The sequence below is a fragment of the Leopardus geoffroyi genome, chromosome A3 (genome assembly GCF_018350155.1).
Source record: "Leopardus geoffroyi isolate Oge1 chromosome A3, O.geoffroyi_Oge1_pat1.0, whole genome shotgun sequence".
NCBI lineage: Eukaryota > Metazoa > Chordata > Mammalia > Carnivora > Felidae > Leopardus > Leopardus geoffroyi.
The window spans coordinates 138,499,445-138,514,346 of NC_059336.1; the positions used below are offsets into that span (position 1 = coordinate 138,499,445).

At 55.2% G+C, this 14,902-nt stretch overlaps 1 protein-coding gene across 4 annotated transcripts in view; it reads left to right on the forward strand.

The window, feature by feature from the left end:
- EIPR1 (EARP complex and GARP complex interacting protein 1) overlaps nt 1-14,902 on the forward strand; it is a 123,921-nt gene that overhangs the window by 70,348 nt on the left and 38,671 nt on the right. The window lies entirely within an intron of this gene.

The window sequence follows — 14,902 nt, forward strand, 5'->3', positions numbered from 1 at the left end:
GGGGTCCCGTTCCCGCTCGTGTTCAGAGACCCAGACGACAGCCGGAGAGCACCTGGTGCGGGAGCTCGTGTACACGCACAGCTCTGAGCCCCCGCGCTGCGCGCACAGTTGTGCTGGTCCCTACGTGTCCCTCGTCCGGGCTCTGCGGCTGTCGTGTGCCTGCTGCCTGACGTGGCGGCCCCTGCCCCGCGTCCTGCCTGCCCTCGCGCCAGCACGCGGGACCGCCATGCTCACGGGTGCATAGTGAAGGCGCTCAGTTTGCCTTCCCGTTTGGTCTCCTTGGTGTCCGCCTCCACTCAGCGGGGCTGAGGCCGTGGCTCCGAGCCGCAGGCCCGTTTCAGCGCCGCTTCGTGTGGGGTCCAGGGGGCTGGCGCCGTGTCCTTGGGCTCCACGCGTGCAGACTCTTCCCGCCGTCCCCAGTGCTTCCTGAAGAACGTGTGTCCGTGTAGACATTGTGTTGTTAGAGGAAGCGTTTGCTATTTCAGCCCGGGGCACATGGCAGACCCTAAACACATCGATCAGCAAATCATCAGCTTTTCGAAGAGCGAAGGTATGAAGGTTTTGGGGGCATTAATTAGTTTCTGACACGAGTGGGTGCCAGGGTAGTTTATAACGGTGATTTTAAAATCCCATCGCCGAAAGTGATTCATGCCACTCTTGCTCTAGCTAATGCTGATGAATCACCGTGTTCTCAGTTTTAATGAGAATGTGGATGGTCCCTGTCCAGAAAGCAAACGCTGGGATGCCAAGCAAGTGTCACTGTTTCCTTTTTGTAGATCCGAAAAATGTGTGGCTGCATACGGAGTGCAAGTTAACGCATGTATCAGCGGAAAGTGCTGTGGGTTCCCGTGCTCCACGTGGAGGGCGGTGAGGCCGTCCAGCAGGCAGTGAGGCTGGGCGTCCCTCATGGCGGGTGGTGAGGCCGTTTGGCAGGCAGTGAGGCTGGGTGGCCCGCACGGTGGGCAGGGAGGCTGGGTGGTCCGCACGGTGGGCAGGGAGGCTGGGCGGTGGGCAGGCACCCTGTCCTGGCATCTCTCAGGGCTCTGGCACAGGCACACAGCCATGGCTTCTGAGTGCTCGGTTGCCAGAAAGAGCCGGGTCACCATGTAGTTGGGTTCTAGAGACGAGTGGACTCTCTGTTGGTCAGAAGGTGACTCAGGCCGGGGAGAGAGCCCAGGGCCCCTCAGGGAGGCAGCCTGGAGAGGAGCCTCTGGTGGAGCAGCCTGGGCCCAGCTGCAGACCCGGCGGTCAGGACGGAGAGGGTGGTCCAGGCCCGGCCGTCTGTCTCCTGATGTTGTCTCCTGCCAGGGTGCCGGCGCTCAGTGTCCTGGGGGGCAGGGCTGTGTTGGAGGGGACGGTGCCGTGGGCAGCCTCGCGGGGGGCTGACAGGGGAGCGGAGTGTGTTCCTGGCAGCGTGTGAAAGAAGCGGTCCCTTGCGGAACGTTCTCAGCAGCGACCCTGGCGTCCATGGGCAGAGTGGGGCCATCGGTCTAGGGATGTATGTGTGCTGGGCCCAGGGGCACAGCGGTGGGGCTGGGGGTGTCCTTCACCAGGTGCGTGTGTCCCTGGGATTCTCAGGAATCATTCCGGAGGACAGCCCAGGAGCTCCTGGGAGGGCAGGCGCCGGCCGCCCTCTGGGACGAGGGGCGTGTCTGTGCTTCATCCCAAGCCAGGGGGCCTGTTGTCCAGGAGCGTCGGGCACTTGCTTCACACCCGGCAAGGGAAAGGAGACGCTGGTGCCCAAGCTGACACCGTAAACACATTGTCTCTTTAGGCGACTTTCATCCTTTTGACAGTCTGCGGGTTATAGGGCGGGTGTCGGCGTCGAGAAGGCAGATGACTTCTCCAGGGTTGCGCAGCAAGTACAAGGCGGGTGGGGTCACAGGTCAGGGCCTGTCTGGTGGCAAAGCCCATCCCAGTGACCCTGTGCACACCTCTCTGTCTGCTCTGAGCACCCGGGAGGCCCTTACACAAAAAGAAAGGAACCCTTAAAACTGGGTGTGTGAAGGGGGTGTCCCCGCTTTGTAAGGATGTTAGGTGGGCAGACAAGTCGGTGTTTGTTTGGGAAGCACTTCGGAGATCGCCACATGAGTGCGCTCTGCTTGCTGCCTCCTCGGGCCGCCCCTCACTTCTTATTTTAATGCTGTCCGTCTCCGACTTTGGGCCAGGGCATTGTCACTGAGCCCGGTCTTCTTCTGTATCGTCCTTCTTACGTGAATTATTCCTGTAAAACGCCCTCCGCAATATCCAGTGTTCGTTTCAGGACATTGAAGCAAGATCTCAGACACCGTGGAGCTGTCTGACTACAGAATCCGTGTGTACTTTGTGGAGCCCCGCCCCCCGGCCGCTCCCACACTGTGTTTCCCTCTGCACCCCCAGGCCGTGGGGCCCGTGCTTTGTCCCCCGACATCTCTATCCCTGCGTCCCTCCGCGCCCCACCCTGCCACTTCCTTTACGTCCTCGTTCCCAGTGGGCGATTCTCCTGGGGGTTTCTGATCTGCCAACCGGATGTTGTTTGTAGGCATTTTACTTAGTTCTTTTAAAAATTTTCTGGGTCAATTTTGGTGGTGTTTTTTGCTTGATCACGTTTTTGATTCCAGCTCTTATTTTTTGGTGAGTACTTTAACGATTCCAGTGCCTGAAGTCATTGGAATTCTCACTCTGGGGTTCCTCCTTCCGGCAAGCTCCCACTCAGAGGCAGTACCGCTGGTGTGAATTTTATCCTGTTTTACTGCTCGCCCCTGTTGGGCTGTCCTAGTTCTGTGGGAGTCCCGAGGGGCCGGCCCGAGGGCACATTCTTCTAGAGTTTGCATCCTCTGGAGACTGCCTGTGGCTGCCAACGGCCAGGACTTCTGGTTAAATTCTTGACCTAGGACTTCCCGGTCCAGGACACCAGCGGTGTGACTTCCGTGAGGGCCGGGGCGGGGTGCAGAATGCCAGGTGGACTGCCGTCTGCTCGGGGCTGTAGCTGAGATAAACACGCGTTACAGACACGTCTCTGTGCCAGCGCATGCTTTTAAAGAGAAAGTGGCCCTTCGGGAGCCTAGACTTTTGCCAAGTTCCCAATCCCAATATGGTACCTGTGTGGGCCTCCTGGCTATTTCCTGTTCGACGTGTCGTCCGTAGATTCCTGGTGGAGACAGGGATTGAAAGGGCAGCCTGAGCTGACCTTTCTGGTTCCAACAACAGCTTTAGTCCTTGCTCCTGATCATCATATATGTGTGTATATATATGTATGTATTGTACTTTCTGAAAGCACGATTGTGCATTTAAAAATACAGATATTTTACAGAAGCGTAAGTTTTTTCGGGATGTATAATTAGCTGTATTGCTAGAATCAAGTTCCTGAATCTATTAAGTTGATAAACAAAAGGAAATGTTAATAACCATAGTGGGAGGGAACAATAAACTCTTTACTTCCTTCCCGGGCTTCTCATATAAATATCAAACTGCCTCGTGGCCATGTTACCTGGGTATCTCCTAAACATTTCCAGAGCAACACAACTGAAACTGTGTTTTTTCTAGGTTACTCACCCTTGAATGATACCACTGTCCTTTTAGACATCAGGGTGAATTTATCCTTCAGGGTCAAGAAACCACACCAGGTGTTTTGTTTTGTTTTGTTTTGTTTTGTTTTGTTTTGTTTTGTTTTACTGAGAGAGTGCCGATGTGTGAGCATGGACGGGAGTCATGACCCTGGGATCGTGACCTGAGCTGAAATCAAGAGTTGGATGCTCAACTGACTGAGCCACCCCCCGCCCCTGGCATCCCACCACACCTGGTGTTCCAGAAGGAGGGCATTTCATACAGTGGATGGGGACTTCAGGCAGAAAGGGGGGGAATGCTGGTGGGACCCGGATCTTACGCTACAGGAAGCGGCTTGCACCCCGCCGTAGAGGGGCCAAGGCACACGGTGATGTTACAGGAACCTGGGAGCCTGCCGGCACGTGCTCCCAGGCTGGGCTCTGGGGGGAGGGCCGCCGCCCACACCCTAGGTCTTGGGAGCCTCTCTGTAGTTGAGAGGCCACGGCGAGCGTCCGTGTTGGGCGGGTGGACTCTCCGTGCTTGTTCTCAGCCGTCCGCCTGCACGCCTGCCTTGCTTTGCTTCTGTTCTGTTCTTTCGCTGCTTTTCGCCACTGCTGTGCAGGCCACTTCCCCCTGGCACTGGGAGCTCCTCCCTGGGGAGCAGAGGCCGTGCAGCCACCAGATTAGGAACCCGCTGTGCTTTCGGGGCCCGCCCGGACCGGATTTTGTCTGGAATGAACAGAGTTCCCACTGGCCGTCGGACGCGTCTGCCTCTCCTCGTGGTGAGGCGGGTCACGTGACACCCGTTCTGTCGTGTGCGGGACTCACGGTTTTTGCCTCCCACGACCAAGCAGTCCCCTCCCACCCCCTGGAGCTGGTTCCTGACAGCAGGGTGATTACGTGTGTAAGTGGGCACTGCAGGGCAGCGGGGCCCGAGGTCTGCCCTGCGCCTCTGCCCTGCGGCTCGCCAGGGACTCCCACGGTGGTCGTGTTTGGCGTGGACGCTGGGAGCACCGGCGGGTGCTTGTGCCTGGGCCTCTCTCGGTTCAAGCTCCACTCCGGCGTCAGCCTGCCAGGTCGCTGGGTTAGGGTCCCGTGGTCAATATGTCATTGCTCCCCAGATTCAAAAAGGCCACCAAAAGTTGGGTCTCCTCGTTTCAAAGATGCCCCAGCACGGTCCAGATGGCTGGACCCTTCGGAATGGCACTTAGGCGGTGGCACTGGAACCCCACAGGCTTTCTCCTCACTGTGCACCTGCCTTTCACTCTCCCTGAGACGCGGTGTTTGCCATCTGGGTCCCGAGGTGGAAACCAGCTAGCAGGGCAAGCAGGGGATTTGGTACAAGCAATTACTAACTACGATAGAAGAGTAACTGATACCTCATAGGATGGTACTCGAGGGTTCAGGGCACCCAAGGAGGGGCATGTGGAGGGTTGCAGACCGTGCTGGAGAAGGCATGGCTCAGGCCACTGGATGGCAGGGGAGGAGGGGTGCGGCCGGCTGGATGGCAGGGGGGGGAGGGGAGGAGGGGAGGAGGGGCGGACTGTGGTGGGAAAGGCTTGGCCAGCCTGCAGCCCTGGCCAGTGCGAGCTGGCGAGCAGCACTGGGCAGGAGTAGGCCACCCGTGGGGTCAGGTGGTCACAGCAGCCACGGCAGGGCGTGGAGGGAGAGCCCTCAGGGCCGTGGGCAGGTGTGGAGGGGCCTGCGGAAGGAACCGGCATGCCAGCCTGGGCGTGCGGCCTCCTACCCCGAGGTTCTGAGTCAGGAGGGCCGTAGGAAGGCTGTTGCCAGGCTGAGGCAGCAGGGTCATAGACAGACGAGGGTCTGGGGCCCGTTCGGGGGCCGCGCTCCTCGGACGCCCTCACACCACACCGCTCACGGGACCCCATTGCAGTGGAGGCCCTGGTTTATCTCTGCGCAGGGTGTGAAGGCGCACACGGAGCTGGGAGCTGGTCTGTGCACCGAGCAGGAAGGTCAGCGAGGGTTCTTGGTGCGGGGCCAGGGCGTAAGCATCTCGGGCTCTGTGGGCCGTGCAGCCCCTCTCTCGTATGCTTTCCTTTCCTTTTCTATGTCCGTTAAAGTGCAAACCATCCTTAGCGGGCGAGCTGCACAGAAACGGGCAGGGAGCCGGATTCGGGGCAGGCCGGGCCCACCCGGGACGAGGTTCAGGTGGGGAGCCGAGAGCCCTGATGGGGGCTGGCCAGGGTGGGGGCCGCTGCCCCGGCTGGTGACGGCGCCTGGCTTTGGGCGAGAGTGCTCGATCCGTACCTGTGTCTCTGAAGCCGGGGGCTGCTCTGTGTTGCCCCTGTGGCACCAGCACAGCAGAAGTAGCTGCCTCATGAAGCCTTTGTCATAACCCGCTGTCGTTCTCCAAGAACTTCTCCTGCTGCACAGGCCCAGCTGGGGCCTTGGTGGGACCTGGTAGAGACCAGCATGCCAGCACCTTCCAGGGCTTTGATGGTGAGCGGAGCTGTCCATTTCCACTGGTGCGGTGGTGCCGCCTTTGGTGACTACCCTGATAGGGAAGGTCCTTCCCGTCATCCCTGGGTCTGCTGTCTCTGCCCAGCCTGCCCCTTCCCTTGATACGTTCGGGAATCTGGCGATCGCTGCAGGTTGGTTGGCCGGCCCTCTTCGAAGTGGACGGGGGCCACGAGTCCCTAGGTCTGGCTGTTGGCCAGGTGGTACCCCTGGGCTCACTGTGCATTCTCACAGGTCTGGACCCTTCCTTGCCCTTCCCGTGGTGCCAGCATCGTGGACCTCTGAGGTTGGCTCTTTCTAGGGAAGGCTTGGAGGAAACTTTGTCTATTCTGCAGCAGTGTGATAGAGTCCTTCCTCCAGGGGGCCCGGGTCCCCCTAAGGGCGGGTGTGCGAACTGTTCTGGGTCAAGAGCTGAGTGAGAGGTGGGGACTCTTCACTGGTGGCTCAAGTCAGGTTTCTGCTTGGGGCTGCGTCGTGTTGGTTACATGGATCGGGGGTACCTGAGTGTCTGGCAAGGTCTCTTCTCCCCTCACCTGGCCTAACACGCTCTGATTGGCTCTCGGTTCCTGTGCCTGCCTTGTCTGGAGATCACGGCCGGTCCCTGCCCCCATCCACCCTCGTTCTTACAGTCGGGGAGCCCTTGCTGCCCTGACCACCCTCAGAGCTGCTTGGTGTGTGGGACCCCCCACACCAGTGCGGGGAGAGGAGGTGACAGGCTGGGCTCTGCTCACTGCCGTCAGTCTGCCTCCTGCATGCCGGCCTCCGGGATTTATCCATGGCGTGCCCTAACGTACGGAACAGCCAGTGCAGAAAGGCGTTTTTTAGGCCCAGCCCCGGAGGCCCTGCCTGTCCCGGGTGACTGATTAGTACAGCTGGATTCTTCTTCATTTGTCCTGCTCAGCCTGCGCCAGACTCCGAGATGGCTGAACTCTAAAAATAGCCCTCGGATTCCGAACGCGCCCACTGCGTCCCGCGTCCCGCTCCCCACCGCAGCCTCCTCCCCTCGGGCTGGGGATCAGATTATGTCCCCAGCCAGGGCACCGCCAGCCCTTTAGCTGAGCTGACTGGAGCCGCTATTCAGGCTTACAAAGGCTCTAATCTCCTTTGAATTCCTCTAAGCCTGGACTCGGTAATCCCTCACAGCGACAGCACGCTCCACGGGCACCGTCTGCACAGCCTCAAGCACGCCTCTTCCATTCATTGGCCCCGATTATCTTTTTATCTCATTAAGTGCCTTCAGCTCGCGTGCTCCATGTAAGACATAGACAGTGGTGTCACACTGGCCTTACAGACCCGACTCGGTGTCTTCTCTTTCGAAGCACTGGGCCGCTCGAGGCTCAGGACCCTTGGTTTCTTGTCTGACTCTGGCGCGAGTGAAGCCAGTTAACTTTACCCGGCCTCAGTTTCCTCCTTCACAGAAAGAAGGGGTAGGGTTCGTCCTGCGTGCTGTGGGAGCTCCCTCCTCGCTCACGTGGCTGTGGTCTCTGACTACAGTGGGCAGCGCTGTGGTTTCTGCCACAGGCTTGGTTTCTTGCCGCCACTCGGGCCCTGCCCTCCGGGGGCTCCGGTCGTCTTGATAGTGATTCAGCACAGGCAGGTACATTACAGGACCTAGCTTCAGGATGGGCCTAAAAACAGAGATAAAAGCAGAATGCCTCACCGGTTATTACAGCATTTTCCTTCTAAAGATCAGGTTTTCCTTCTTAAAAGCACCTTAGTTTCTTTGATAGCTGCTGGATTTGCGTTGAATGCTCTGTTGAGATTCATACCGATATGGAAATCCTCAGAGTTTCAGAACCAATTTGCATGTCTCGATGGGTGTGCTTCAGCGTTTCTTATTCAGCAGTGTTTACCTTCAATTTCGTCTGCTCCTGAGGATTTGGAGAGTTTCAGATAATGCCTGCCACATTCCTTGGACCTAAAGCGCACTCTTTTCAGCAAATTTTGCCGCCTCTTGCATTTCCGGGGTGGGTGCTGTTGGCAGGTGCCCCAGGTCACTTTCTGGTCTTTCTCAGGATGATTTTTAGAGGTTACATTTCTCAGGAAGCGAGTTTGGACTCACCTTGTACCCATCACGTTTTCATAATAAATTCTGCCAAGAAGGGGCGCCTTGGTGGCTCAGTCTGTTGAGCGTCCGACTCTTGATTTTGCCTCAGGTCATGATCACAGGGGCTTGGGATCGAGCCCTGTGTCCTACTCTGCACTGAGCGTAGAGCCTGCTTGGGATTCTCTCTGTCTCTATCTGTACCCCCCACCCCCACTCCCACCCCGCTCTCACTCTCGGTTTCTCTCTAAAAAAAATAAAAATAAAAATTCTGGTAAGGAAATTTTATAATCTTTCAGAAAATCAAATTAGTTTTCCAGATGCTAGAAAATTTCCTTAAACCATTTACCTTTATTCACCGATATTTAGAAACACCTATGGCTCTCTGCGTCCAGTGTAGTTTTCTGTCTCACGTGGACTCGAGTGTCGCCACCAGGGTGGGCGTTTCCGTCACTGTCCTGGTTCTTTGTCCAGCCGCATCCTGCCTGGAGGGAGCCCCCCCCCCCCCCAGTGGCCTCGGCACCCTGTGGCACGCCCCCGTGGTGTGTAGCAGCCCCTCGTTTGTCCGCCCTGGAGAGACTTTGCTGTTGGCCCAAGCCACGTGCACAGAGCAAATTGAAGAAGGTTAGAGCGTCCCACGGCGTCCTCGTGCTGTGTGGACGGGCCGTGGCAGTCGGTGCTGGAGGCTTGTCCTTCCCAGCAGATGTGGGGGCCGCACGATGGGTCTGCATCCAGGGCTCCTAGAACGGCAGTGACGGGTCGTCGTCCCCAGCTGTCTCCCTGGTGGCCTTGTGGCCATTATCCCTTCTTGCCCGTGTTGGATGCTCCACACTAGTGTCCCGGCCACCAACCTGTTTTCGGATTCAGCCTGTCTTACACGCTGACGCCAGATCCTTCTTCTAAAGCACGGCAGACGCTCGGCCTGTTGTGTTTGCACCGGTGGAACGCATACCCTCCCTGCCGGCACTCGTGTCCTCGTTCCGGGCAGCCGGCCTCCACCCCGTTGTCTGGAGCAGACGCTCCCCACGCCTCCGCTGGTCTTCAGGCCCCTTTCGGGTCTGTCCTGCCAGGGCCTCAAGCCTCAGTTCTTGTGGCTTTCATTTATGTGACCCTACCCCAAAGTGAACTGTTGGCCTTTCTCCGTTCTGCAAAGCCACCGGGCCCCAGTCCTGCTCGCAGAATGCCTCAGGTCCGCTTCCATGCGCCCCAGTCTCCCTCGTGGCTGGGGTTCGTTGGGAAGGCATCTCTCTTTGCTCAGCTCTCTACCTGGCACTCTCTCAAGGCACTTGTAGATCTCGTCCTCGTATCAGTTAACCGTCTGACTGTTTTGAGTCATTGTCAGCAGGGTCTGTTTCTGACTCTGTTCTCATTCCCAGACGGAGGCACGGAGATGGTTAGACCTGGTGGCTAGATGGTGTTACAGGCAGGTTGCTGTGGCCTGACAAACACCCACGTCATTTCAGTGGCTTGTTGACCATTGTCGCTTGTGGTTTGAGGGGATCTCTGCTCTGTCTCTTTGAAGAGCACCACGCCCAGGGGAATTAGGCCCTTCAACCCTGCAGAGCCCAGAGTTAGGCCTGTGGGTCCTGGGGGAAGAGTAAGTGGGCTCAGCCCTGCTGTCATTCCACGTTGCCAGGGCTGTGGGCTCCCGTGGTGGGGATGCAGAACTGCGTACAACTGCTCGGTTTCCAGGCCCGTGGGCTCCCGCGTCAGGGACACAGAACCACGTAGAAGTATCCGGTTTCCAGTCCCGTGTTGGGGACATAGTACCACGTAGGAGTATATGGTCTATGCAGTTGTCCTGTGCCTCGGGGGCTTGCCTGACTGTGCCCTGGTGGGTGTGATGGGGCTCTCAAATGAGTGATGCTTGGTCCACCCATCAGGTCCCAGAGGCGTGGCCCGAGCAGTTTTTAAAAGTGCATGTGATTCTTCGGAACCCTGAGATTCTCCCCACGAAGCCCTCGTGGTCCCATTTCTACCCCTGACCCCTTTCACACAGCGGGGCCAGCAGACCACGTGTCTGCAGCCTGACCTTGCCGCGGAGCCTGTGGCGCCGGCTCCCGTGCAGGCGGCAGCCTCCTCCAGTCGCCAGGCATCTGGGCTGGCCCGGTGTTGTGGGTGCAGCGTGCCCGCTGCGGGATGAAGAGGTCCTCAGTCGCTGTGCCTCCTCCTCTTGGCACGTAGCCCGCAGCTTCTCCGGGGTACTGGGCCTCAGACCCTCCCCGGCGCCGGGGCCCGAGTCTCCATGGGGTATCTCCCCCTGCTGGCCGGGGTCTGCTGCACGCAGCGTGGGGCCGTCAGTGCATGTTCCGCAGGGCGTCCACACGTCTTCGGAGCGTATCTGGCAGCAAGCAGGGGCACTGACGCAGCCTTGCGGCAGAGCCACGTGTGGTTTCCTCCTCGTGGAAATGCGGACGGTGTCGGGTCCTCCGCCTTCACTGGGATAGGAAAGAAGGCGCGCGGAGGTCAGCGTCCATGTGTCACGTACCCGAGGCTGGTGGCGGTCCTCTTGACGGGGACCCGTGTCTGGCACCGCAGCTGTGAGCGGGACGCCAGCTCTGTTGAGCTTAGAGGAGCCCACGGTCTGCCTCCAGGACCCGCTGACTTTGTGCGGAGGCCAGATGGTGGATTCAGCAAGGCCCTTCCATGCCCTTGATCGCTAACGTAGGCACATGTGTCCGCCACCTGTGATGGGGTGGGGGCGTCAGCGTCAGTCCTGCTGTGCATTCATGGACCATGGGAACGAGCACCGGGTGGGTCTGTAGAGCCAGGAGATCTGCTGTGACCAGGCGTTGTCCGGGACTTTTTTGTTACGTGGCCCTCCAATGTCCCCACTCTAACAGGGGACATGACACTAGGGGTCTCAGACCTTGTGTTCAGCAGGTCTTGAACCACCGAGCATTGCCCTTTGCTCAGTGTACGACCACCACGTAAGTCGCGGTAGGTCTTCTTGGGTGCACGCTGGGGTAATGGTCACCGTCGGTACTTGCCCCCTCATTGTGGCTTCCGAATTCCCAGAGATCTGGCCACATTTTCTGTCAGTGGGTTTTAGGTCTGAAACTGGCTCAGATCAGTGCCGGGTAAGGGATTGTGACTTTTAGTGGGGTGACTTCCCTCAGCCTCCTGCTTATCCGTTCTTGTTTTCCTTTGAATTCGTATGTGTGTATGAACGCATGTACTAGGCAGGCAGGGCTCTGTTGAGCGACCATCTGTTTTGCTCCTAGGAATACCGTCTCTTGTTATCTGTCGCCACAGCTCTCGGCCAGTTGGCCTTCCCCAGCTGGCACGCTGCCTTGTTGGTCATTATGATAATTGCTACCCCCGACTTCTGGCAGTCACACGCCATCCCTAGGCCGCGGTTGCTGTGGGGCCAGGTTTAGCTGCTGGAATCGGGAGTGGTCACAAAGCTTGTTATCAACCAGTCACACTCTGTGACAGCCTCTCCTAAGAGTGGAATTGTTGGGTTATTTGGTAAGTGAATGCTCAGCTGCCAATGGGTTTCCCAGAATGTCTGCACCGTGTTATGGTATCTCCAGCCCCAAACGTCTGCACCGTGTTAAGGTTTGTCCAGCCCCAAACGTCTGCACCTTGTTACACTATCTCCAGCTCCAAATGTCTGCAGAAGACCCATTTGTTCCACATCTTTTCCAGTGCTTGGTTTTGTTCATCTTTTTAAAATGAAATTTTAGCCATTCTCGCAGCTGTGTAGTACATCTCGTTTGGTTTTATTTTGCATTTTTCTAGTTACCATTGATGTTGAGCATCCTTTCTGGTGATTGTTGATCATTCATGTTTCCTCTTTTTTTTCTTTTTCTTTTTTTTTTAACTTATTTACTTATTGAAAAAGAGAGGGGGGTGGGAAGAGAGAGAGAGGGAGAGAGAGAATCCTAAGCAGACACTAGGCTATCAGCATAGAGTCTGATGCAAGGCTCAGTCTCACTACGCGTGGGCTCATGACCTGAGCTGAAATCAAGAGTCATACACTTAACTGACTGAACTGCCCAGGCACCCCCCCATTCAAGTGTTTTCTTGAAGTGTTGATTCAGTATTCTGCCATTTTTAAAATTTGGGTTGTTTCTTTTATTAAATTGTAAGGTTCTTTATTATGGATACAAGCCCTCTGTCAGATAAATATATTATGAATATTTTCTTCCAGTCTTCGTTTTTTTCATGATATCCTTCCAAGAGCAGAAGTTTTAAGTTTTGTGAAGTTCAGTGTCTGTTGTTAGATAGAAGCTTTTAATTTTAATGTGGTCTATATTATCAGTGTTTTCTGTTATGATTTGTGTTTTATTCTGCCCTACTTAAGAAATCTTTGCTTATCCCAAGATTGTGAGGATATTCTATGCGTTGTAGAAAGGATTTGTATTATTTTGTCTTTCACATTTTTATCTTCAGTCTGTGTGGAATTAGTTTTTGTGTATGTTGTGAGATAGGATAATACTTCATTTTTCATGTGAATATACGATTGATCCATCATCTTTTACTGAAAATACCATGCTTTGTCCATTCTAGTGCAGTGGTATTTTTGTTATAAGTCAGGTGACCATTCTTGATAAGGTCTGTTCCTAGATTGCATTTTCTTTCTTTGGTCTATGTATCTGTGTACCGATACCAAGTTAATCCTGGATTTGTAAGTCAGCCAGATTTGTTCCTGTGCCCGGCTGTTTTCGCTGTGTGGACAGCTCACATTTCCATTTAATTTTAGAAGTACAGAAACAGGTTGTCAGCTTCTATCCAGAAAGCCTTTTGGAACTTTAATTAAGGTTCACGGGTGTCTTACAATAGTGAAGCTTCTAATCTATGAACATGGTATACCCTCCTTGGATAGGCCTGTACTTTCTCCCAGCAGTGGTTTTTTTTTTTTTAATTTTTTTTTTTTTTCAACGTTTATTTATTTTTGGGATAGAGAGAGACCGAGCATGAACGGGGGAGGGGCAGAGAGAGAGGGAGACACAGAATCGGAAACAGGCTCCAGGCTCTGAGCCATCAGCCCAGAGCCCGACGCAGGGCTCGAACTCATGGACTGCGAGATCGTGACCTGGCTGAAGTCGGACGCCCAACCGACTGCGCCACCCAGGCACCCCCCAGCAGTGGTTTTAATTTTGCTGCATACAGGAGGTCTTACACCTCTGTAGTTTGAGATTTTATTGGATATTTGATTTTTTAATGTGATTGTTAATATTTTTAAAAAATTTCCCAAGGTGTTGTTGTTATCTGTAGGTATCCAGTTAAATTTTATATATCACCTTGGCGTTCAACAGTTTTGCTAAATTCCCTGCTTTGTTTCTAAGAGTATAGTGTGTGTAGACTGTCAGGTCTTCCACACCCATTATCATTAGCAAGTAGTGGTGTTTTCATTTCTTCTTTTCCCAGTCTTACACCTTTATTTTTCCCTTGACGTATGAAGTAGGCAGGACCTCTAGTAGATTGTTAGCTAAAAGTGGTAATACAAAACCTTCTTGTCTAATTCCTCTTCTCAAGGGAAAGCATTTGGTATCTCTCCCGCACCGCTGTTTGCTGGGTGAGCAGGGAGTTACAGGGAAAGATACCTGAGCAGAGTTCCTCAGAGAAGGAATTTGTTCTGTGGGGACTCTGCCAGAGACGAGCTGTGTGCATTTCACTCATCTTGTAGAGAAGCTACAGTTAGTTCTCATGTGGGTGGCTCCATCAGTCTTCACATTAGAGAGTTCTTTTTTCTGTCATTTAGGAAGACTGATATAATCTGTGCGTGTACGGGGTGAATGTCTCAGGCGTTCCTTTCTTCTTTCTGCCTCAGAGTCACCAGTTAGATATCCTCGTATTTTAGGAATGCCATCGCCGCTTCTCAGGCTCTGCAGAAAGACCGTGTGCTGGAAACTTCCACAAGAAAATGAGTTTCTTGTGTAGAAAGTCCATGGTGCGCTGCATTGTCAGAGGTGAAACGGGAAGGTGACCGTTAGGTGTGTGGCCCAGCAAGCTGTATGGGACGTGAGCCCCGACCTTGGGGTCAGAAGGCCCTGGTGGAAACCCCTATCCTTCCGCCTGTCCTTTGATCGTGGCCGATAATGGCAATACTGCCCCTGAAGCCCGGCATCACCTGTTATGTTCACTGGTGCGTTGTTGGGCTGATCAGTTGGTGTTTGGATTGAAGGGCTGTTGCAGCTGCTAAGTGGGACATTTTCCAGTGTGGCATGAGGCCCTTTCTTCTTCGTGTTTCATGCGGGAAACCTTGTGCACGCGGTATTCTCTCTTGTTCTGCATTTCTTTTATGGTCCTCACTCGATGTCAGCCTGGTGATTTAATGTTGAAACCTGTTCCTTGATTTACCATCATGTACTAAAAGGCCTTTAAAAGGGAACGTGTTTAGCACAGATGCAGTGTGGTACTGAACGGAAAACATATTTGAAAGGATTTATATTTAGGGATTTATGACTTAATTTTTATCCCATAATGTTAAACCTGATTCGTTTTGGTCTTCTGTGTCTCCCTGTCGTACTGAACAATCGTGCAGAGGGGCAGAACCCGGTGTCTGGCGTGTTTCTGGAAACAGGTGGCCCTGGTCTTTCTTGTCTTGGTGTCCTTATCCACCGGGAGGCATTTCAGAGCACTCCACGACAGATCCCCGGGGGCTCTGAGTGGTGGGGACTGAGCAGCCGCCGTCTGCGGGAGATGCCGTGTCCACGCGGCGCCAGCGGGCACTGGGCCGCACGCTGCCCGGAGAGCCAGGGCACAGCCGACACGACACCTGGTGCGCTTCTGTGTGCGTTTCCCACCTGCCCGTCCCCTTCCCTCCGTGCATGGGGGTCCGGCGGCACTGGCGACGTGGTTTCCAGACGGAGACTCCTCAGGGTGCCCGGTGCCGGTGCGGGATTC